Source organism: Staurois parvus, unplaced genomic scaffold (genome assembly GCF_062004578.1).
Source record: "Staurois parvus isolate SC_StPar_1 unplaced genomic scaffold, SC_StPar_1.0 ptg000257l, whole genome shotgun sequence".
Classification (NCBI taxonomy): Eukaryota; Metazoa; Chordata; class Amphibia; order Anura; family Ranidae; genus Staurois; species Staurois parvus.
Genome location: NW_028318053.1, coordinates 365,958 through 392,500, shown reverse-complemented (window position 1 = coordinate 392,500; position 26,543 = coordinate 365,958). Strand labels below are relative to the sequence as shown.

Here is a 26,543-nt window from a genome sequence, read left to right as displayed (position 1 = left end):
AAGCCATTTGTAAATTGGGAAAGCATCTGATCACACCGATCTTGGTGAGATTAGATAATGTAAGGGCGGAGGAGATAACTAGAGTTTGATAGAGCCCAGATTTCTCAAAAAAGAATATATGACAATGTCCATTGAAGTTATAGGGGGTATTTGCATTCCCTGTGATAGCATTAAAAATGATGAAGAAAAAAGAAAAAAAGAAAAAGCACCCTAGCCCCTCGCACGAGCGTTGACCCTGTGTCGGGGTATGCAAACAGCAGTTGCACACTGCACGTGAGGTATCGCCGCAAACGTCAGCTCAAGGGCAGTAATTATAGCACTAGACCTCTGTAAATCTAGCTTGTAAAGGCTTTTAAAGCGTTGCCTATGGATATTAAAAATGTATGCATTTTATCGCCATTGCACGCGCAGTTTTAAAAGCATGTTATATTTGGTATCTATTTACTCGGCATACCATCTTTTATATATTACCAAATAATTGGCCAGTATATTGTGTTTTGTGCATTAAAAGTTAAAAAAAAAAAAAAGTGTATTTTTTTTCAAACAATTTGTGTTTGAAATATTGAGTACGAAGTCACATAAAAAATTGCAGCACCCACCATTTTATTCACTAGGGTCACTAGGGTGAATGTTTTAAAAAAAAAAAAAAAAAAAAAAAGATATGTTTGGGGGTTCAAAGTAATTTCCTAGCAAAAATACAGATTTTTTTCATGTGAACAAAAAGTGTCAGAAAAGGCTTGGTTTTCAGGTGGTTAGAAGAGTGAATGATGTGTGGCATAAACTTCTAATGCTGGGCATAAAATTCCCCACCCCCTAAAACGACCCCTTTTTGGAAAGTAGACACCCCAAACTATCTGCTGAGTCAATAGAAGAATTTCTTTTTTTACCACAAGTTTTTGAAAAATGACAAAAAAAAAAAAAAATATTCATCTCAGCAGATAGCTTAGGGTGTCTACTTTCCAAAAAGGGGTCATTTGGGGGTGTTTGTACTGTCCTGATATTTTATCACCTCAAGAAATGTGATGGGCAGTCAGGACGAAAAAGCTGTGTAAATTCCATTACCTATACCATAGTTTGTAGATGCTATAACTTTCACACAAAGCAATCAATATACACTTATTGAGATGTTAACCAAAAACATGTAGCAGAATACATTTTGGCCTAAATTAATGACGAAATTTGAGATTTTTGGATATTTTTTTTATGACAAATGAGAAAATATCGTTTTCTTCAAAATTTGTTTCAAAACTTTGTTTATAGCGCAAAAAATAAAAAAGCGCACAGGTAATCAAATACCACCGAAAGAAAGCTCTATTTGTGTGAACAAAAGGATGAAAATTAATTTATGTACCGTATTGCATGATCACGCAATTAGGCAATTGAAATGGTGTAAATTGCAGTATCTATACCATAGTTTGTAGACCCTATAACTTAGACACAAAGCAATCAATATACACTTATTGGGATTTTTTTTTGTAGAATACATTTTGGCCTAAATTTAAGACTAACTGAGTTTACTATATATTAGTTATAGCCGAAAGTAAAAAATATAGTTTTCATTCAAAATTTTCGGTCTTTTTTTGTTTATAGCGCGAAAAATAAAAAAGCACACAGGTGATCAAATACCACCGAAAGAAAGCTCTATTTGTGTGAAAAAAAGGACGTAAATTTAGTTTGGGTGCAGTACTGCATGACTGCGCAGTGATCAGTTGAAAACGTGTAGCACAGAATAGCAAAAAGAGTCCTGGTCGATAAGGGGGTCAAATCCTCAGGATCGCAAGTAGTTAATCCCATTGAGAACTTGTGGTCAATGCTCAAGAGGCAGATGAATTTAAAAAAAAAAAAACACAACTTCTGACAAACTCCAAGCATTGATTATGCAATAGGCTACCATCAGACAGAATGTGGCCCAAAAGCATGTCAGGGCGAATTGCTGAGGTCTTGAAAAAGAAGGGTCAACACTGCAAATACTGACTCTTTGCATAAATGTAATGCAATTGTCAATAAAAGCCTTTGACACTTATGGAATGCCTGTAATTATACTTCAGTATACCACAGTAACATCTGACAAAACGATCTAAAAACACTGAAGCAGAAGACTTTGTGAAAATTAATATTTATGTCATTCTCCAAATTTCTGGCCAGGGCTGTACAGGCCCATATCACTACTTAATATAGATAAAGCTTTTAGCGAATATACTTGCAATTGATCTTTTCTTGCTCAGATAATAGGTTTAGAACAGTCTAGCTTCATACCTGCTGGAAGGGAGGCCAGAGAAAATGTCACAAAGATTTTAAACCTAATTTCTTCTGCTAGACAACTCAAAATTGAAGGCCTTCTCCTATCTACCGATGCAGAAAAAGCCTTCGATAGGGTAGCATGGGATTTCCTGTGGGCAACCTGTAAACACATTGGTTTGGAGTCAAAACATGCTTTTATGGATTAAGACTTTATACACTGGTCCCAATGCAAACGTTAAGAATATGCGGTTTCTCACAGCAACAGGAGTCCTCTACCACAATCCGAGTGCTTATAAGTTCCGTTGACCTCCCAAACGGAGAAACTCCTGCTGTGGTCCACAAAAACTGACCGATTTCTACATACCAGCGGGAGACCGGCCTCACCAAAATGGCGGCGGCAGCAGCATCTCTGTACATGCTGCACAGGAATAAATGACAACGGATAGAAGAAGACACAAAGCAGCATCTGCTCTGAGCTCTGCTGCTCTCCCGACCATGCACGGGGTGAGTCTTCACCTCCTGACTCCTCCACCATACGCAGCCCAGCTAAGATTAAGAAATCCAGACAAGGAGAAGAGTAGCCAGCATATAACCCCTGAACCTCCTCCTACCACAGAGCAGACCATTAGAAGAGTACAAATCTTCCACCCAGCCTGCTACTATAGCGGACCTTAAAGAGATGCTACAGTCCCTTAAGGATTCTCTTTAGCTGGACATGTCAGCCATGATTTCTAATGTGTCCACAGCAGTTCAGAAACTAATTGATGCATACAATGGCCATGATGAGGAAATTAAAAGAATATCTGTCAAACTAGAAAAGCTACAATTTCTGGGTAAATTGTGTGAAGTGTTCTTGCCTCCACCAGTAGTCTACAACTGGAGTGGGCGGAGTAACTGGGTGGAGTGGCTTGTCACTCTGCTGCCTGCTCACACACCTGGGTTCCTATGGCAACTCACTCTACAACAAGGGCAGAGAAGAGCGGTTAAAAACAAAGTGCTCCAACTTGCTCACTTCACTGGCGGTTGCCATCTTCAAATGGTTGTAGTTTAAAAATTATAAATTCTACACCAAAGAACTTTACATTGTGAGAACAACAAGACCCAGGCCTACATTTTGACGCATAGTACGTCTCTGAAATGTTAAAAATGAAGGCACAGTCGCAGTTTGGAAATTGCCCTTCAAATTTGAGGTGGCTAAAGTGGAGTTTCAATGAATGTCAATGGGCGGCATGAGTTGCAAACAAATGGTCATATTGTGAAAACTATCAAGACTATGGCTTAGCCGTGGACATGTTTAGTGGATAGCTGAACGTTTTGATATAAGATTTGTTTAGGTGGGCTTGAAAATGAGGGAGTGATGGCAGTTTAGAAATCATGTCCCGATTTTTCTGCTCACACTCTAGCTTTGTCAGCTCCCACTCCAGTTTTGAACATTCCGCCATTCATTCCTATGGGACCAATTTCACCACAAAAACACCAATATTTTGTGAACCATTCGGCGAAACATTCCACAAAGTAATAGCACACCAATCGGGAACAATCCGCACGTTTCGGTATATTACTGTCTATGTAGTGTAAAAACTGTGGGAGGAGTTAGGGTGGTAAATTTGGCTATAATAATAAGAATATATATATGAGATAAGAGTAAGTGGTCTTGCCATACAAAAGCACTTAACTAGCTGATCTGGAAGATCATTCACGCCATAATAATATAAAATTATAACATTTAGTGGCATTTCTGAAATGGTCACACAGCCGCAACTACACGATTTCCTCCAACAATTACTATCTGAGCTAATTCCATCAGCATCAAATATGGAATTGATAGGGCACACTGGATCCCTAAACCTCAATATTCCCCTGACACCATGCCACACAGTGTCCTGGCCCGAATCCACTTCAGCACCAGCAAAGAGAAAGCGATGGCAACTGCCCGCAACAAGCCACAGCTGTCTGAAAAATTTAATGGGATCACATTATATGCTGTGCTCTCAGCAGCCACAATAAAACTAGACAATTCTTAACCATAACAAAAGCCCTCCACAACCACAAGATATTCTTCCAATGGGGGAGCCCTAACTAAATGTATTATCGTCCATCATGGCAAGAAGCATGTGGTGCATTCTCTCCACAAAAGGTATAAAACTCCTGAAAGACTGGAACATTCTGGCACTAGATGCTCCAATAACGAATAAATCAGACCCATGGCAAATGCAGACAAGAAGAAAGCAGGCAAACTGATCGCCTTCAAGGATTCTTTTAAATTCCATCTCCAATCTTTAGTTGATAGTAATGATAGATTATCTTGGTCTGTGATATTGATGATGTGTTATACACCTTGGTTAATATTTAGGCCCCCAACGTGAAACAGACCACCTTCTTGAGAAAGCTCCTCAAACAAATTGACCTTGGCTGCCAAGGCCACTTAATTACAGGAGATGACTAACACTGTGCCTTCGTTTGATACCACGGCCAAAGCTAGAAGGTCCTCAACTTTTTTTTTCATAAACATGGTCTGTTTAACGTTTGGAGGTGCCAGCACTGTGCTGAGAGAGACTATTCCTTTTACTCCACCTCACATTGTTCATACTCAAGGATAGATATATGATTGTAGTTGACAGATGCATTCTCCCAATTGTTGGAGTCCTCATCCATTGAAACCATTACTTGGTCAGATCACGCACCTACCACCTATTTATCTCTGGTTCTAATATGTCAAGAGGTATCCATTTATGGAAATTAAATATGTACCTCCTCTCCGATCCTGACCATGACCAAGAGATTACAAAGGAACTAAACTCACGACACCAGTGATATCAATACATTTTCACTCTGGACTGTCCAGAAGGCATTCATCAGAGGAATACTGATCCAAATAGGTGCCCAAGAAAAAAAACGCAGATCCCAACAATTTGTTATATTAACCAAATCTATACGGGAGATTAAAGAGGCTAACAAGGGGGATCCCTCTTCCTCTAACTCTGCTAAATTACTCTTTGTAACGTTCTACGAGATTTGTTACTATACAACAGGGTGGATTTGATTTAAATCAAACTGATTTAAATCACAATTTAAATCACTAGTCAGTAATGCTTGATTTAAATCCTAGTTTTCTACATAAAGACTAATTCTTGCTGTTTTTTTTTTTTTTTTTTTATAAATATTTATTAGTTTTCAATCCATATACAAGTCATTTCATCATATCTATTAAAACATTTATCAAAAACATATTTTCTCCTTATAAAATTTATTCCTATATATGACTTTCTTTTCATACCATCCCCCCCTCCCAAACATCCCCCCCCCTCCTTCTCCCCGTCCCCTCCCTCCCTCACCTTCCCACGCTCTATATTCTCTCTTCTCTCATTTACTCCATATTTATTCTGTTATTCCTAAATCCAATTCTAAACCGACTACCCGGGACCTTATCTCTTCACCTTTTTCGCCATTTCTTTATATTCTCCCCATCCTTTCCATTTTTTATTGCACATCTCCAGCTTATCCTCGTGCGTATAATACAATCTTTCTGTACCAGAAATCTGGTTTACTCTACCCATCCAGTCTTCCTCAGTTGGCACCTCTCTTTTCTTCCAGTACCTGGGTATCAAGCTCTTTGCTGCGGTTAAGTAATACCATATCCCTGACCTTTTATATACTTTCACTGGGAGTTCTGAGATATGGAGGAGGCATAATTCTGGGTCTAATCCTATATTGATTTTTGTAATCTTCCCTATCAAGTAAACTATCCTTCGCCAGAACACCTGTATTTCTGGACACTCCCACCACATATGATACCACGTGCCCACCTCTCCACAATCTCTCCAACACATCTGTGAAATTTCCGTATTCATCTTGTGCTCCAGGTAAGGGGTAATGTGCCATCTATTCAAACACTTATAATTTATTTCCACTTCTCTCATACTAATATTTTCGTGAATTAATGTGAACATCTTCTTCTTCTCCTCCTCCTCTATTTTTCTTCCCATATCTCTTTCCCATTTCTCTATGTGCATTAATTTTGTGTCTGTGTCAAGTTCCATTAATATCTTGTGTATTTTTGCCGTTCCGTGTCTACCATTTCCCCGTAACTCAAAAATTCTCTCGAATGGATTCCAGTCTTTTCTAGTTCTTATAGGTTTTGGAAGGCTTTCAAAAAAGTTCTTCAGTTGGTAATATCTTAATCTATCCATCTTATTAAAGACTTCACCCTTTCTTTCCTCCATATCCTTATATGACCCAATTTCCTCTCCAACCATTATATCTCTCAATTGCACCTCCTGTTTTATAATCCATTTCCCTGCTATGCTATCTTTACCCGGGATAAAATATTTTGTGTTCCTAAGTGGTATTAGTTGTGAATTAAAAACCCACCCCTTTTGTCTGTGTAATAAATCCCATTCTTTTAAAACATTAAGAGTGTACGTGCTTGTGCTCTCCTCTAATTCTCTGTATTGTGCAGGCACCCAGATACTATTACTCAAACTTATTCCACTCAGTGTTTTCTCAATTTTGACCCAACTTTTCTCCGGATTATGAATCCAGTCGAAAATTCTTGCGATAATCCCTGCTTTGTAATATCTCCTAAAATCTGGTACCCCCAGTCCTCCTTTACTTCTAATCAATGTTTCATACCCTATTCTAGGCTTTTTATTCCTCCATATACATTTTATTATCATTTTCCTCAGTTCTTTAAAATATGCCTCTGGGAGTTTAATTGGGATCATTTGGAATTTATATAATACTTTGGGGACAATTACCATCTTTATCAAGTTTATACGACCTATCCACGATGGATTTCCATTTCCCAGTCTCCTCAACTCCTCCTTAATTTCATTTAATAACATTATATAATTGGCTTTATAAAGGTTTTTATTTGAGGTTGATAGTTTTATTCCTAGATATTTTAATTCTTTGTCTCTCCAAAGGAAAGGGAATTCCTCTTGTAATCTTTCTTTTTCACTATTTTTGAGATTTATGTTTAAGATTACGGTCTTTGTCTGGTTAATTTTCAGATTCGACAGGTCTCCGTACTCCCTCAATGCTTTCATTAAATTTGGAAGTGATGTTCTAGGGTTTCCAACATAAAACATCAGGTCGTCCGCATAGGCCACTACCTTGTGTTCTCTATCACCTATCTTTATTCCTTTTATGTCTATGTTCTTTCTAATCATAGACAGTAAGGGCTCCAGTGATAACACGTATAGCAGTGGGGACAATGGGCATCCCTGTCTTGTACCGTTTGACATCTTAAAGTACTCTGATCTTCCTCCATTTACCATTATGGTAGCGGTAGGCCCTCTGTACAACTCTCCAATCCACCCTCTCATTCTATCTCCCACTCCCAACGCTTCCAGAGTGTCCATCATAAAACCCCAACTCACTCTGTCGAATGCCTTCTCAGCATCTATCGACATCAGTATCATTGGGGTTTTCCCTTTTTTGCCCTCCTGTATAAGCAAGAGTGATCTCAGAGCATTATCTCTACCCTCTCTTCCCGGGACAAACCCCACCTGGTCTCCATGTACCCACTCCGGAATCAGCTCTTTCAATCTATTTGCCAGAACCTTTGCATATATTTTAGTGTCTACATTCAGCAGCGCAATGGGACGATAACTCGCACATTGTGAGGGATCTTTATCTTCTTTCTGTATCAATACTATATTCGCCTGTAAAGACTCTCCCCTTATCTTCATCCCGTTCCCCAAGGCGTTCATATAAATCTTCATTTTGGGAATTAAAAGCTCTTTATATTTTTTATAGTATTTGGCCGTATATCCATCCGGACCTGGGCTTTTCCCTCCCGCCATGCTTTCAATTGCTACTTTTATTTCCTCTGGGGTTATTTCTGCCTCTAGAGAGTTCAGTTGTGTTTCTCTTAATTTCGGTAGGCCTGCCTCCTCTAGGTATGTCTTTCTTTTCTCTCTATTTACTGTTTCAGTTTTCCTAAACGTATCCTGAGGTATGATATTATACAACTCATTATAATACTCTTTAAATATTCTAGCAATATCCTTGGTTGAGTGTACAAATTCCCCCTTGGGGTTTCTTATTTTCTCAATGTAATTTCTATTTTTCTTCTTTCTTAAAGTTCTCATTAAATACTTTCCTGGCCTATCTCCCCATCTGTACCTTTCACTTGTTATTTTATTAAAAACTCTTCTTTTTTCCTCCTCCATTACATTCTCTAATTCTTCTTTCTTCTTTATTAACCTCTGCATAATCTCCTTAGTTCTTTCCTTTTATGCACCTGTTCAAGATCATATATTTCATTTAATAATCCATTTATCTTTTCTCTCCTTTCTTTTTTGCCCCCATTGCAATAAGTAGACCTCTGATGTAAGCTTTATGTGCTTCCCACACCGTTGCAACCGACACATCCTCGGTTTCATTCTCATCAAAAAACCATTCAATTTCTCTCTCAATTCTTTGACCAATCTCTTCCTCCATGAGAAGTGCCTCATTCAACCGCCATACATAGCCTTCTCTCCCTTCTCTACCCCATCTTAACTTCATAGCAACTGGGGCATGATCCGACAGAGTGCTTCCTTCAATTTTTACTTCCACCACCCACTCTATCACACGATGTTCTACTAATATGTAATCTAGTCTAGAATAAGTCTCATGAACGTGCGAAAAGAAAGTATAGTCTCTCTCCTTCATATTTCTGATTCTCCAGATGTCCACCAACTGACACTCATGCATCAATTTCTTTAACATTCTCAAGGATTTGCTTTCCTCCCTCCTCACAGAGGAAGTGGTATCTATCCGTGGGTCCATACAGATGTTAAAGTCTCCCGCTACTATCATACACCCACTTTTAAAATCCATCAATCTCTTCAGCACTTCTCTCATAAACCTCTCTGGTCTCTTATTTGGACTATATATATTTGCTATTGTACACTCAATTCCCTGTAGTTTACCTCTCAAAAATAAAAACCTCCCCTCCGGATCCGTTAGTCTCTCCTCCACCTCGAACCTTATATTCTTTGCGAAGCCTATAGCAACTCCTTTTGCTCTTTTAGTTGGTGAATCCGCATAGAACCATGTTGGAAAATGTCTAGTCTTCAGTCTAACCTTCGACTATCTCTAGATGTGTTTCCTGCAAAAATACCACTGAGGATTTTCTATGTTGAAGTTCTTTAAATAACCTGAATCTCTTTCCTGGACAACTTAACCCTTTTACATTATAGGTTATATATTGGATTTCTTCCATCTTACTCTTTTCCTACCGTCTCCCTCTTCCTCCTTCCCTTCCTCTTTCTTATTCCTATAGAGCGTTTTTATCCCTCTACCCTTTTCTCTCTCCCTCTCCCTCCCCCCCTCTCCCAATACTCCCCCCGTTCCCTTTCCTCTCCCCCCCCTCCCTCTCCCTCCCACCCCACCTCTCCCCCCTCCCTCCCCCCTCTTTTTAGGCCTTTACTTTGCCTAACCGTCATTTGTGGAAGTAACATCCACCTTTGACTTAAACCTTAGGGCTTCACTCTTCCCATGGACAGCCTCCCCTCCATCCGGATCCCCCCCTTGACCCCCTCCCTACTCATCTTTCTATAGGAGGAAACGGGAGTCAAGCTGGAGGGACAAGGGGAGAAAAAAAAAAGAGGCAATGAAATGGGAGCAAGGAGAGAAAAAGGGAGAAAAAAAAAAAAAAACACACCTCTCTCCCCTTCACTCTCCCTCTCCTCCCCTCCCCCTCTCCCCCATCCGTCTCCACCCCTCCCTTCCTTCTGCTCTTTCTTCCCCAGATTCTTCTTCCCAACCCTTGATTTCAATTTTCTGCATTTCAAGTCTATTGCAAAAATTTCTCAAGTCCTCTGGGAACCTCAAATGGGCAGTTATTCCATTTTTCCATCCTATTAAACACTCCGGAACTCCCCATCTGTATTGCACCTTCTGTTTTTTCATCTGCTCCAGCAAAGGCCTCAGAGCTCTCCTCCTCCGGAGAGTCTCTGATGACAAGTCCGCAAATATTTGAATATCCATTTATCCATACTTTATTACTGGTTTTCCCTTAGTGTTCCTCCAGATTTTTTCCCTTTGTTGTAGTTCATAAAATTTTACAAGTATGTCTCTCGGCCTGTCTTTCTTATGGTTCCCCTGGAGTTTCCCGTTTCTAGAGATTCCTTCTATATTAGTCCTTTCGATTTCAGAGTTTCCCATTATAAAGTTCAGTATTTTGCAAACCATCTCTTCTAGTATTTCTCCTTTTAAACTTTCCGATACCCCTCTTATCCTTATATTTCTCCTTCTTTCTCTATTTTCTTGAATTTCCACCTTGTACTGCAATTTTTCCTGAGCTTTTTCCATATTAATTATCTTCTTCTCTAATTCGGAAATAATCTGGGTCTGGCTTTTAACTTTCTGCTCCGTTTCTTCCACTCTTAACAACAACTGCCCCAGATCATTCCGAATTTTTACCATTTCTTGCTTAATTGTTCTCTCCAGGTCTTTGAACATTTCTGTCATCTCTCTTTTATTTGGGATTTGTAGTTCTTTTTCTGTCTCTGATATTTGTTGATTACTGATATCCAATTCCATTGACTGTTTAGGACTATTTTGCATACTTAAATCATACTCTCCTTTGTCTTCTCTGCTCTGGGGCCTTTCTGGGGTCACATTTCCCTGGGATGTGTACTTTTTAATTGTCCCCGTTTGTGTCCCTTTAGGCCCGGTTCCCTTTGCACTTTTATTTTTCATTTCTTCTGTAACCTTTATTTTCTCTTATAAACTTATACTTTGCAAAACAAAGAAATTAATAAGGTGTAGAAATAGAATTCCCAGCTTTGTCTATGCCTTTGCCTGCACCTTGCGTTCTTCTCCTTATTTTTTATTCTTGTCCTCTGGGGGTCCCCCCCTTTTCTCTCTCTCCCTGCTTTCCTCCAGCTCTATACAATTTTTGTGTTTGGGGCCACCGCCAGACTCACTCACCCCTCCAACGCTTCTCGCGAGACGGCTCCAGGCTCCTTCCTCCAATTCCTTCAGCAGGTCCGCTCTCTTCCTCTCAGGGGGACCCTCCAGGACTTTCCTCCATGCTCTTCTTCTTTGTCTTTGTTGGGGAGGCTCCCCATCGACCACCTGTTAGGGCTCCCTGGATTGCAGGTCGGAATCTCTCCTGCTCGGGTGGCCGGCTTTCTTGCCTCCCAGAGGTGCACTGCGGCCGGTCACATGTCCCGGCCGCGCCTCCGTCACCTGGCAACCAGGCTCGGCGTCCAGGCTTCAGCGTCCCTGCCTCTCTCCGCTGGTCTCCGCTCTCAGCTCCGGGGAGCCGCTCAGCCAGAGGAGCCCGCCCGGTCGAGGTAGATCTCTACCCTCTAGACCTCCATCTGCTAGGGGGGAATTTTAGAGTCCAAGGGGGGATCGGTCGGAAGAGGCCCGTGCGGGAGCTCCTACCACGAGCTCTCCGCCGCCATAGTCAGGCTCCGCCCCCCAAAAAATTAATTCTTGCTGTTATAACTTTAATATGCAAGTAGATGAAGATTTTTAGAATAACAACTTTTCATATTAGTTTTTTTATCCCCAGTTTAATAGGTTAATCATTCATATTTGGACAACTTTTCTGTTGTACTTAGGAAGGAGAAAAATAATCATTATTTTAATAACAATTTAAATAGATTTATTCAACTGAAACAATAACATTACAGCATATGTTATTTGCTTAAACCAGTGTTTCTCAACTCCAGTCCTCATGGACCCCCAACAGGTCATGTTTTCAGGATTTCCATTATTTTGCACAGGTGATTTGATCAGTTTCACTGCCTTAGTAATTACCACAGCTGTTTCATCTGAGGGAAATCCTGAAAACATGACCTGTTGGGGGTCCATGAGGACTGGAGTTGAGAAACACTGGCTTAAACAAACATCCATGTTTGTTAACCAATTTGGCTAAACAAAATATATATAATTTAAGAAACTTAGACTGTCAGCCCCTTCCTACTCACACTTAGTTTCACTTTCTTCTTGTGCAGATCTATTCCACTCCAAACAATCAGAAAAATATTGTTTCTATTCTATTCACTGAACTTCTTGAAGCTTAGCACTGAAGGGGTTGATGCTGTATTCATAGGTTTGTAGAAGTTAGGATTAAGGTCTTTTTCTTAACTCTGTTAATGTTATAACATTTTTGCTGTGAAGAAGAGGCATGTGATCTCCGCTGAGTCAAATTCAGTTTTGAGAACTGCAAAGTAAACCAAGCATCTGTGATAATATCTTGTAGGCAGAGAAACTGCCCAATAATCTTACAAAAACCTCTGGAAGAGCATGACATTGTGAATGGATTAATGGAATTTATTTACCAAAAAAATTAAACATATACAGCCTTATTCTACATAATTAAAAAACTAATCTTTATTTCATGATGGAATAACCTTTGGATGGTAATATATTTTCCTCAAAAGCATTTTATTTAAAAAAATGCGGTTTAAATAAAAAAAAAAATCTGATTTTTTTTTTAAATCATTGATTTTTATCCACCCTGCTATACAAACATTAAAAATATGCAAAAGCCTGGATTTATTGTTTAATGCATATCTATTTTCTTTAGTAAATACCACTGATACCTTTAGCAAATAGATATGCATTAAACACTAAAGCCGAGTCTTACTTAGCTAAATGTGAAAAACGTAAACAACTGGCCACTAGAATACCCTAAGAATCCCTTGTAACAACACCGAAATATATGATCCTTCCCACACAGTTGAAGTACAGTGGGGCAAAAAAGTATTTATTCAGCCACCAATTGTGCAAGTTCTCCCACTTAAAAACATGAGAGAGGCCTGTAATTGGCATCATAGGTAGACCTCAACTATGAGAGACAAAATGAGAAAAAAATCCAGACAATCACATTGGCCGATTTGGAAAGATTTGCAAATTATGGTGGAAAAGTAGTATTTGGTCAATATCAAAAGTTCATCTCAATACTTTGTTATATATCCTTTGTTGGCAATGACAGAGGTCAAACGTTTCCTGTAAGTCTTCACAAGGTTGGCACACACTGTTGCTGGCCCATTCCTCCATGCAGATCTCCTCTAGAGCAGTGATGTTTTGGGGCTGTCACTGAGCAACATGGACTTTCAACTCCCTCCAAAGGTTTTCTATGGGGTTGAGATCTGGAGACTGGCTAGGCCACTCCAGGACCTTGAAATGCTTCTTATGAAGCCACTCCTTCGTTGCCCGGGCGGTATGTTTGGGATCATTGTCATGTTGGAAGACCCAGCCACGGTTTATCTTCAATGCCCTTGCTGATGGAAGGAGGTTTGCACTCAAAATCTCACGATACATGGCCCCATTCATTCTGTCCTGTACATGGATTAGTCATCCTGGTCCCTTTGCGGAGAAACAGCCCCAAAGCATGATGTTGCCACCCCCATGCTTCACAGTAGGTATGGTGTTCTTTGGATGCAACTCAGCATTCTCTCTCCTCCAAACACGACGAGTTGTGTTTCTAGCAAACAGTTCTATTTTGGTTTCATCTGACCATATGACATTCTCCCAATCCTCTTCTGGATCATCCAAATGCTCTCTAGCAACCTTCAGACGGGCCCGGACATGTACTGGCTTAAGCAGGGGGACACGTCTGGCACTGCAGGATCTGAGTCCCTGGCGGTGTAGTGTGTTACTGATGGTAGCCTTTGTTACGTTGGTTCCAGCTCTCTGCAGGTCATTCACTAGGTCCCCCCGTGTGGTACTGGGATTTTTGCTCACCATTCTTGTGATCATGTTGACCCCACGGGGTGAGATCTTGTGTGGAGCCCCAGATCGAGGGAGATTACCAGTGGTCTTGTATGTCTTACATTTTCAAATTATTGCTCCCACAGTTGATTTGTTCACACCAAGCTGCTTGCCTATTGCAGATTCAGTCTTCCCAGCCTGGTGCAGGTCTACAATTTTGTTTCTGGTGTCCTTCGACAGCTCTTTGGTCTTCACCATAGTAGAGTTTGGAGTCTGACTGTTTGAGGTTGTGGACAGGTGTCTTTTATACTGATAACAAGTTCAAACAGGTGCCATTGATACAGGTAATGAGTGCAGGACAGGAGGAGCCTCTTAAAGAAGAAGGTACAGGTCTGTGAGAGCCAGAAATCTTGCTTGTTTGTAGGTGACCAAATACTTATTTTCCACCATAATTTGCAAATAAAATCTTTCCAAATCAGCCAATGTGATTGTCTGGATTTTTTTTTCTCATTTTGTCTCTCATAGTTGAGGTCTACCTATGAGGCCAATTACAGGCTTCTCTCATCTTTTTAAGTGGGAGAACTTGCACAATTGGTGGCTGACTAAATACTTTTTTGCCCCACTGTATTTAGGAACTACTATTCTGGCTTATATACAATCAGCAACACTCCACAGCGCACAGATGAACAAATAGAAAGCTTTTTAAATAACGTATTCCTTTTTTATCTGAAGAACACAAACTCTTTCCCGTCCCTTCACAACTGCAGAAGTGTTAAAAGTTTTTCACTGTCTTCCTCTATCTAAAGCCCCTGGCATAGACAGCATCCCCAATGAATGTTATAAAAAAAACAATTATACTACTCTAGCCCCCATATAGTAACCATTTTTAATAAAACATTGATTAATGGTCGCTTGCCTAGAGAGATGATTCAAGCAGTAGCTACAACGATAGCCAAACCTGACAAAGATTCTTCTTTACCTTGTAATTATATGCCAATCTCACTCTTGAACTCAGATTTAAAAATATACGAAAGTGTTTGCTCTTTGGGTTTATTAGTGAGGGAAGTGAGTCTAGTAAACAGATAAGGTGGGAATTGTTAAAAGATGTCAAGCACTAGACTAGGCCCATACTTCATCTGCATAAACACATTGAACAACATAAAACACCAGCGCTCTCTTCTGACAACAGACACTGCAAAAGCGTTTTACCCCAGATCTGACACGCTTGCTGGGGAGATACTGTTTGAAAGCAAGTCGGCAAGAAAAACTAACTAGGGACTCATCTATGCAGATGTTTTTTTGGGGGCATATACACATCTGCAAATTTCTGGTTAAAGCAGAGTTCCACTCTATTCACAATGCCCCCATGATGTGTTGTGCAAAATGGATATATTTATTATTTAAAGTTTCTACATACCTTAACCACTTGCCTACTGGGCACTTTTACCACCTTTCTGTCCATGCCAATTTTCAGCTTTCAGCGCTTTTGCACTTTGTACTATGTCCGCAGTCCATTGGTTAATTTTTTTTTTGTTTTCCTCCTCTAAAATCTAGGTGCGCCTTATGGTCAGGTGTGCCTTATGGAGCGAAAAATATGGTAAATAGAGCTTTATTTTGGTAGTATTTAATCACCACTGGGTTTTTTTCCAAACAAACAAACAAAAAAAAAACAAACATTTTTGAGAAAAAAAAAATTTTTCTTAGCTTCTGTTATAGTTTTGTAAATAAGTGATTTTTGCCCTTCACTGATGTGCGCTGATGAGGCTGCACTGACAGCCAGCACTGATGGGTACTGGTAGCTGTCACAACTTTAGCTCTGAGAAAATAATGAGTATATAATTTATGAAAACAGGCGGGAATCTGGAATTAGGGAGATTCCCTACTAATTTTCATAAATCAACTGATAATCCTTATTCTTTTATTTGTGCTAATTTGAAGACCAAATAAAAAGCAATAATTAGCAAAAATATGTATTTATTAATAATAAAACCAGTGTAAAATGGTAATGAACTATAAATCGGTGATGATAAAATAATGAACAATTCAAAATAGCAGTACAAAGATCTAATCCAAAATAATGGTTAGAAATTCAAACTGGCAATTATTTGCAAATAATAATGAATTAGAGTCAACTGTCTAGAAATGCAGAGTAGGGAACGATCAGTAACTCAGCAACATATGACAACGGCTATGCAAATAGACCACGTGATCTCTCTACAACCAGATATTCAAAGCTCAACGTGTACCTTGGCATTAATTGCATTAGAATACCATACAAGGCCAATCCAATCAGCTCACTGGATTGGGTGCTCGTCAGGAGTGGGGAGTGTCAGGCTTAACCCTTTCGCTGCCAGAGCCGTTTTTGCATTTATTTGCACAGGTTTGAAAAATCATTTTAGGCTTTAAGATTACACAAAATCCCCAAACATTATATATTTTTTGAAAGCAGAGACACTAGAGCATCAAATAGCGGTAGTTCGAATTTTTAATGTCACATGATATTACCAATATTACCGCAAAATTTCAATAAAAAAATACACTCAAGTTAATTTTAGGGAACAAAAAAAAAAACAATAAATGACCCTATTTTTTGCAAAATATAAAAAGATGAGGTTTCAGCGGGTAAATAGATATCCAACAGGATAAATTTTATATTTGCATGCGCTCGTGAAATGGTGACGAACTTCAGTACCCTATATTTTGTATAGGTGACACTTTTAAAGCCCCTTATAGGCCATCAGTATAATGTTACTGAGGATGTCTCCTGCTAGAATTATTGTTCTCATTCTGGCGTGCACGGTGATATGTAACATGTGTATCACAATCGACGATATAATCCATAGGCCCCCCAGCATGTGCTTTTATGTTTGTACATGCTTTTATGTGTGGGTAGGGCGGACGTCACATTTTTATGAGGGGGTGTTGTGTGCTTTCCTGGAACTTTAATTTTTTACAATTAAAAGAAAAAATCCTCTCCTCACATAGGGTTCAAAAGTTCCCTATGTGATGATTTTTGGTGACAGCTTCTCTTTATTGAGACATCCAAGATGTAAAAGACCATGGATGTCTCCCCTGTGCTTCACTGTAATGCAGTGCAGATCACACTGCATTACAATCTTTCCCGGCCACGATGGGCGGGACTCTGTCAATAGGGACCTGGAAGTGACATCCTAACGTCACTTCCGGAACAGGAGAAGAAGGGGAGGGGAGCGGACGTCTCGGCTCTCCTCCCTCACCTCTACCTGACGGCGCAAGCTGAACTGGTCCCGGGACCACAGATAAGCAAGCAGAGCCTGGGAGACATAGTGGGGGGGGGGGTGGGGGAAGAGGGGTGGAGGCTGGCACTGTAGGCTGTGTGAAAGCAATCGGGTAGCAGCGCTGAAAAAAAAAAAAAGGAAAAAAAAAAAACCTATCTGCCCGAAACTGTCCTGTCCAGAGCGACATAAATTCAACATCCTTAAAGGGACAGAGTTGAGCTTTACAACATCTTTAACCACCTCCCGCCCGCCATATAGTACAATGACGGGTACAAGGTGGTTCTCTCGTTCCGATAGGACGTGATATGACGTCCTTCCATTCTCACTGCGCATGCGCGGCACAGGGAGCGTGCAGCGCGGCGATCGCCGGTGCGCTGTGTCCCTCAGACACAGCAGATCACGGAAAGAGCCGAAGATGTCGGCTCGGTCATGTGATCACCCATCAGTGCCAGTCAGTGCCATATATCAGTGTCATGTATCAGTGCTGCCTTTCAGTGATGCCTGTCAATGCCCATCATTGCAACCTACCAGTGCCTCCTCCTCATCAGTGCCCATCACTGCAGCCTATCAGTGCCCATCACTGCAGCCTCATTAGCGCACATCAGAGAAGGAGAAAAATCACTTATTTACAAAATTGTATAACAAAAACTAAGAAAAAACGTTTTTTTTAAAAAAAATTTCAGTGGTTTTTGGTTTAAGAAAAAATAAAAATCCCAGAGGTGATTAAATATCACCAAAAGAAAGCTCTGTCTCAAAAAAAAATGATAAAAATTGCATATGGGTACAGTGTTGCATGACAGCACAATTGTCAAAGTGTGACAGCGCTGAAATCTGGAAATTGGCCTGGGCAGGAAGGGGGTATAAGTGCCCTGTAGGCTAGTGGTTAAGTATATATATTGTTTTGATTAGAGTAGGAAAGGATAAGAATCACGGTCTTGTTTTTATTACTGGTAATAATGGCTGTGCTGTAAACAAAAAATATAACTTGGCCAGCAAAATAAAAAATGGCTTTAATTTCTGATAAAATTGGTGAAAATATTCACACCTTCAGACAGCGCTTTTGCCTTCAGCCACAGGTTATGCAAGGGCAGCTGGGTATAAATGGACTTGACTGTCCATTTACATTAGGTCAACACTGATCTGGTCCACAAAAAAATGGAAAAAGACAGCCAGTCTTTTTCCTTATTTTTTTTCAGACCTGAATAGACCCAGAGATAGGCGAGTATAAATGGACACAAGTCTACTTAGATCCACCTGGCTATAGGGCTGCATGGATTGTCCAATGAGGTCCACCTGAAAAACCGACAGACAGACCTGATCAGACATCCAAGCAGTTTCTCACATTCTCAAGTGCATGGACAGGCTTGATATATTCATGCTTTTTCTATGCATGCCTTCACTTTTATATATACACTTCATGTGCAAAATATTCTCAGACAACACAATCAACATGAAAATACAGTGGCAAGAGATATAGGAAAACTATTGCTGGCTTTTGCTACGATTAGCATTATATCAGATTTATGTGTAGATTACTTTCCTCCAAGAGAGTTATTTCCACAAAAGGTCTACTCCATAACTTCAAAGATTGGGGCAGGTTGTGTGGCTTCAAGCAATCAGTTTAGAGAAGCTCTATAGGAAACGTATAGAGTTCAGCTGAAAATGTCTGCAAAGGTTTTCAATTATTAGGTCATAATATACCTGTAACCTTTGTCACATTCAACTGAACCTGTTCTGTAATGTTTAACCACTTAAGCACCAGAAGATTTTAACCCATTCCAGGCCATTTTTTTTCTAAAGGACACAGCACTACTTTAACTGATATTTTCGCAGTCATGCAACGCTGTACCCAAATGAAATTTATAGAATATTTTCCCCACAAATAGAGCTTTCTTATAGTGGTATTTGATAACCACTGGGGGGGGGGGGGGTATTTTTTATTATATAAACCAAAAAAGGCTTTAGATTTTGAAAATGTATATATATTTTTTACTGCTCTAAAACATTCAAGAAATAAAAAAAGAAAAAATGTCTTACTAAATGTAAGACAAAATGTATTCTGCTACATATTTTAAAAAAAAAAACCTACTAAGTGTATGTTAACCGGTTTGCATGAAAGTTATAGCGTCTACAAACTATAGGATATATACCGGAATTTTTATTTCCCCATATACTAGTAATGGCAGCGATCAGCGACTTATAGCAGGACTGTGAGGAAGGCAATCTGACATTAAAGTGATACTAAATCTAAAAATTTATTTTTACCTTAATGCTTTGCTTGCAATAAGGTAAAAAATGTTTTTTGTCTTCCTGTGTTCCCCCTTCCCTTTGTGAAGGGGAAGAGAGGGGAGAAGAGAGCAGCGCTGTGCACAGCTGCATCTCTTCTCCCTTTTCTTCCTCTTCAAACAGGGATACAAACAGCAGCAGAAGCTCTCTTACAGTTACCAGGAAAAAACAGATCATATAAAGCCCAACTCGGGGAAAAAAATAAATAAAAAGGTTTTCCCTTGCAGTGGGGCTGTGCCCGCACTGCAAGGGTTAACTGCTCATTTTTGTCTAGGGAATTGGGAAAGGGAGATATAAAGAGGGTATGGAAAAGAATCACAACCCATTTAAAATAATCCCATTTTGTTGCTTTGCAGCCTGAAATGAAGACACAATTTCTGTTTTATCCAGCTGTATTTACTCAGAGCAACTAACAACGTCCATGTGAAAGATATAACACCAACATGTCAAATAAATAAAAAGTTCAAGAACAGAATAACTGAGTTGGAAAAAGGATCACCCCCTTGCAATATTTGACCACTCTTCATTGCAGAGCTGCTCAAGTTCATTTAAATTTGATGGTGACTGTTTGTGGACTGCAGTCTTCAAGTCATTCCACAGATTTTCAATGGGGTTTAAGTCTGGGCTATGACTAGGCCATGCAAGGACATTCACCTTTCTCTCCGTCAACCACTGTGAGTGTCATTTTTGCTGTGTGCTTTGGGTTACTGCCATGTTGGAAGGTAAACTTTCTTTCCATTGACAACTTTCTGGCAGAGGGCAGCAAATTATTTTGCCCCATCCATTTTCCTTCTATCCAGTACCTGCAGCAGAGAAACACCTCCGTAACAGGATATTACCACCCCAAAGCTTTACTGTAGGAGTGTCGGATGAGTGAGATGTACTGGATTTCCACAAGACGCATCGTTTAGTTTTTGTTTTGGGCAAATAATTCAATTTTAACCACCTTCCGCCCACCCTATAGTACAATAACGGGCACAAGGTGGTTCTCGTTCTGATAGGAATGATGTCCTTTCATTCTCACCACGCATGCGCGGCTCAGGGAGCGCGCAGCACGGCGATCACCGGTGCGCTGTGTCCCTCGGACACAGCGGATCACGGAAAGAGCCAAAGATGTCGGCTCGGTCATGTGATCAGCTGTGTCCAATCACAGCTGATCACATGCAAACACGGAAATGCCGTTTATCGGCATCTCTCTCCTCTCAAGCTGTCACGCCGACAGCTCGAGAGGAGAGGAGAGCCGGTAATCGGCTTTCCACGGAGGGGACATGTACACTGATCATCAAGGCACTGATGATCAGTGTGGCCCCAGAAGTGCCACGTGCCAGTGCCCATCAGTGCCACATCAATGCCACATATCAGTGCATACCAGTGCACATCAATGCCACATATCAGTGCCCATCTGAGCTGCCTGTCAATGTCACCCATCAGTGCCACCTATCAATGCCAAATCAGTGCCACCTATCCGTGCTGCTAGTGTCGCCCATCAGTGCCGCCTATCAGTGCCACCTATCAGTGCCAGTCAGTGCCGCCTATCAGTGCCATGTATCAGTGCTGCCTTTCAGTGCCCATCAGTGATGCCTGTCAATGCCCATCAGTGCAACCTACCAGTGTCCATCAGTGCAGCCTCATTAGCGCATATCAGTGAAGGAGAAAAATCACTTATTTACAAAATTGTAAAACAAAAACTAAGAAAAATCTTTTTTTTTCAAAATTTTCAGTTGTTTTTGGTTTAAGAAAAAATAAAAATCCCAGAGGTGATTAAATACCACCAAAAGAAAGCTCTGTCTCAAAAAAATGATAAAAATTGCATATGGGTACAGTGTTGCATGACCGCGCAATTGTCAAAGTGTGACAGCGCTGAAAGCTGGAAATTGACCAGGGCAGGAAGGGGGATATAAGTGCCCTGTAGGCTAGTGGTTAATCTCATAACACCTTTTTCCATGTGGCCTCAGAATCATCAAGGCACGTTTTGGCAAAGTTCACTTGTGACTACATGTGAACTTTCTTGAGGAGTGGCTTTTTTCTTGCAACCATCCCATACAAGCCACATTTGTGCAGAATTTGTGATATTGTTGTCACAATGACCACTCTTTATCATATATTTCTGCAACTGCTTCAGAGTTGCTGTAGGCCTGTTGGTAGCCTCTCTGACCAGTTTCCTCCTGGCTCTTTCATCCAGTTAGGAGTGATCCAGGGAGGGTCTGTGTTGTACCAAATATCTTCCACTTAAAAATAGATTCACTGTGCTTCTAGGCATTGATAAAGCCTTTAAAATTTGTTTTTATCCATCTCCTGACTGGTGTCTGTCCACAAATTTATCCCAGCAATCTTTTGACAGTGCCTTGTCACCCATAGTTGATTGTTTGCTTCAATTGAACGGTCAAGGACTGAACTGCTCCAGGAAAGCTTTTTTCAAGCTGAGCTAATCAAAATGATCACAGCTGAAAGTAAAATGGCTTTTTGTGCCATTGAGAAGGTGATTATCCACACCTGATTAACCATTTGCCTACTGGCCACTTTCACCCTCTTCCTGCCCAGGGCAATTTTCAGCTTTCACTGCTGTTGCACATTGAGTACAGTGTTGCATGACTATCATTCAAACAAAATTTTTATAATTTTTTTGAGATATATAGAGCTTTCATTGGTGGTATTTAATTACCACTGGGTTTTTTGCTAAAGAAACAAAAACATTTTTTTTCTATTTCTGTTATAAATTTTGCAAACAGGCAGTTTTTTCTCCTTCACTGATGTGCACTGATGGGCAATGTTATGCAGCAGTGATGGGCTTTGATAGACTGCATTGACAGGCACTGTTGGGGCTGCACTGATGTCCCCTGATGTGTAGAACCAGAATTAGACTTATTGGTAACTATTTCCAGGACAGCCCACGAGACGAACAGCTCCTCCCACAGGACAGGAAACACATTACCCCACAGAGAATAAACGGTGATCCTCCAAGCCCCAGCCTCAGTAAACCACAAGTACTGAAGGACAGACCTGAAAAACATAACGCAACATAGCATAACATGCTGTCCACGGCTGTCCTGGAAGACTCCTGGAAATAGACTTACCGGTAAGTCTAACTCCGGTTTTCCCAAGTCATCTTCCAGCACAGCTGACGAGATGATAAATAAGATCTTACCAACCTAGGGTGGGACTACTGCCTGGAGGACTTTATGGCCAAAAGCTTGCTCTTGACTGGTCAAGAGATCCACCTGGTAGTGCTTGATAAATGTCAAGAAGCTTGACCAGATAGCCGCCTTACAAATTTGATCTGGGGAAGTACCAGTTCTCAGCACAGAACGTGGATAAGGCCCTGGTAGAATGTTCATTAATGAAAGCACTGGTAGTCCATTGGTCTGGTAGCAACAAGAAATGGCTTGCTTGATCCATCTGGCAATAGTTGGCTTAGAAGCTTGAAACCCTCAACGTTTGCCGGAAAAGAGGACAAATAGAGCATCAGACCTTCCGAATTGTTTGGATACTCCTAAATAATGCAAGAGACATTTCCTTACATCCAGCCGACTGAAATTCTCTTCCCTTTTATTTGAGGCAGAGGCACAAAAGGAGGGTAGCATTAATCCTCTCATCAAAAACCGACAAGAATGGTTCTCTGATTGATAGAGCTTGCAGCTCACTAATTCTACAAGCCGTAGTAATAGCCAATCATCCACATAACAAGCTTCACGGAAGCCTCCGTCAAAGTGTTGCAACACATTGAACTCCAGCCTGCAACCCTGATCAGAAGAAGGATAAACAGGCTGGAGGTGATGGACTCCCAAGCTGAGAGGAAGGCCTCCAATCTTCCTCCCACTGGGAGGAAGGAGTCATTGGGTCTTGGAGGAAGGTTAAGGAGGATTAAACAAGATTCCTCCTTTACCCTTTCCTTTGTTGCCTGCCCAATGTTTCCTTGGCTTGGCCTCTTCACCTTGTTCAGCTTGCTGTCTTTGACCACGAAAAACCACCTAAAACCCAGCGTCCTTTTCTTTTCTGAGAAGGCCTTTTTCTTATCAGCTGTGAGCTCTAGAGCCTCCTGCAATCCAGGACCAAATAGGTTATCTCTCATAAAAGTGCAAAGCACACAACCAAGCCTTAGAAGTGGAATCTCTGGACCAAGATTTCAGCCAAAGTGATCTCCTAGCAGAATTTACCAGGGTCAGACTGTTGCAGCCTAATCTCCAAACACCCCTAGAGAACTGTGCTGCAGGGCTAGAACACAGAGAATCCTAAGTGAACCTCTCTCCTCCCAACCGAGCTTCCAACCAGCCCTGGGGAGAGAACTTTTCCACATGGTTCCAGATAACATATTACCCCCGTCTAGAGGAAACACTAATAACTGAGGCTGGAGCTTTGAGGACCGCCTTTTATTCTCTGTGGAGTAATGCGTTTCCTGTCCTGTGGGAAGCTGTTCTACAGCTCGTAGGCTGTTCTGGAAGATGACTTGGGAAATACACACTTGCCGATTACCATCTCTTCTCTCCGCACGATAACCGAAAACTGTATTTACATTGTGATCAGCTGTGTCACAGGGTGCTGCGATTGGTCCTTTACAATGTCATGTGATCAGCTGTGTCCAAAGGACACAGCTATCACAGAGCTCGCTGGGTGCACGCCCCAGGGGGCACGCAGGAGGCGCAGTTCTGGAGGACATCATATAACTCCCTCCCAGAACTAGACAACCGTGCTGTAGCAGTCATTCAGCTATTGTGGTTAAATTTGCAGTTCGGTTTTTGATTTTTTCCTGCCACCTTGGTGTTATATCTTTCACTTGGATGTTATAAGTTGCACTGAGTAAATACAGATGGATAAAACAAAATCTGTGTGTATCTCCATTTCAGGCTGCAAAGCAAGAAAAATTGTATTATTTTAAAGGGGGGGGGTGATACTTTTCTATACCCACTGTACTTACCTAATCCTCCAATCCTGCACAAGCCCGGTCCCTGCATCTCCTGTCCCCGCCCACGGTCTAGTGGTCATGTGTGGTGGACTATTCCTGACATCATCAATCCCATAAACCTGCTAGGGACATGAGGATGTTAGGAACATTCCACCGATGGATCGTGGGGGAACGCTATTTGCTGCTGGATTAGATAAGTATAAGTTTTTTTGTTTGCCCCTTAGACAAAACGAGCAGTTAACCTATGCAGTGCAAGCACAGCCCCACTGCATGGGAATACCTTTTTTTTTTGCCCAGAGTTGGGATTTAACACTAGAAACCGTGCCTAAAATGATCAGCTTTTATGTAAAACATTTATCCCAAAACGGGAAAAAAAAACAGTTTGCTGTAACGGACTAAAAAGTGTTAGCTGGAATTCAGCTTCAGTTTGTTACTGTATTTAAAATCTGCTAGTACTTATAACACTCCCTCCAGACCAGGGGTGCTCAACCTGTTTTCCACGGAGCCCTCTGAAATGGCCCGCAACCTCATGCTCTGGGATAGTGGGTCAGGAGGCCAGATCATAGGTTGCTGACCCGCCGTTCCACAGCATCAGAGTGTATGGAGCTGGCAGCAGAGGAAACAAGTAGCCACGTAGGGAGCAGGATCCATACAAGCCGATGCTTCCTCTGTAGCACTGACTCTCAGGTGGAGTGACACCAAGTGTACTTCGTCTGGGAGATTTCTAGTAGCCTAGTGATGCCAGCAGAAGCTGGAAGATAAAAAGGTCTGTTTATTAAACAACACAATTTTCCAATGGGAATATTAGCACTTTTAAAAAAAAAGGGTTGTTAGGCTGCTTTCACACAGATCTGCAGGTGCAGTGCAGTGCACCTGGAACTTTCCTGTGGCTTTGCTGCAGTGAGCCAAAGACGTTATCATATCCTGTACTTTTGGTGCGCTTTTAGAAAGTATACCACGCCTGCAAGATATAATAGAAGTCTATGGCAAAGCGCAGCTAACTCGCAAGAAAGCCACAGGTGCGTGCACTGCATCCACAGCGCAGGAAAACTGCATCCACAGGTGCGAGCACTGCATCCACAGCGCAGGAAAACTGCATCCACAGGTGCGAGCACTGCATCCACAGCGCAGGAAAACTGCATCCACAGGTGCGAGCACTGCATCCACAGCGCAGGAAAACTGCACCCACAGCGCAGGAAAACTGCATCCACAGCGCAGGAAAACTGCATCCACAGGTGCGTGCACTGCATCCACAGCGCAGGAAAACTGCATCCACAGGTGCGAGCACTGCATCCACAGCGCAGGAAAACTGCGTCCACAGGTGCGAGCACTGCATCCACAGCGCAGGAAAACTGCGTCCACAGGTGCGTGCACTGCATCCACAGCGCAGGAAAACTGCATCCACAGGTGCGAGCACTGCATCCACAGCGCAGGAAAACTGCGTCCACAGGTGCGAGCACTGCATCCACAGCGCAGGAAAACTGCATCCACAGGTGCGTGCACTGCATCCACAGCGCAGGAAAACTGCATCCACAGGTGCGTGCACTGCATCCACAGCGCAGGAAAACTGCATCCACAGTGCGAGCACTGCATCCACAGCGCAGGAAAACTGCATCCACAGGTGCGAGCACTGCATCCACAGCGCAGGAAAACTGCAGCACATCGGTGTAAGAGCAGTCTTATAGGGGGCTCACCACAGTAAAGGCTTCTTTACATTTAGTTTGGGCAGCAGTAAAACCCAACAGTAGAGACATGTTTTTACCACCCTCACTGGTGTAGCATCCAGCTCATGGTCCAGGGGGTCCGTGTAGCCTCCGTCACATTCTGTTACAACTTGGACAGGAGGGGCAGCACACAGGAACCAATCCTTTCCATTTTACTCCTACAAATGCTGTAATTCATCTTCTCCTCAAATCACGTGAGTGGCCCTCAATCTTCACATCATTGAACACCCCTGTGCCAGAGGGACAATGCTGCTGTCCAAACGTGCTCCTTCCTCCAGAGTAGAGGCATTCTACTACAAGGTGTGCAATACTGCCCACATCAAACGCATGCAGACACTACAGCTGATTATTATACAGTATTTACAGCTCATGATTATTATTATTATACAGTATTTACAGCTCATGATTATTATTATTATACAGTATTTACAGCTCATGATTATTATTATTATACAGTATTTACAGCTCATG

The 26,543-nt window shown here is 41.4% G+C and overlaps 1 protein-coding gene across 7 annotated transcripts in view; it reads right to left on the bottom strand.

Moving 5' to 3' along the window:
* The window catches only part of ICE1 (interactor of little elongation complex ELL subunit 1), a 304,724-nt gene that overhangs the window by 277,735 nt on the left and 446 nt on the right, over window positions 1-26,543 (bottom strand). The gene's annotated exons all lie outside the window — the stretch shown is intronic.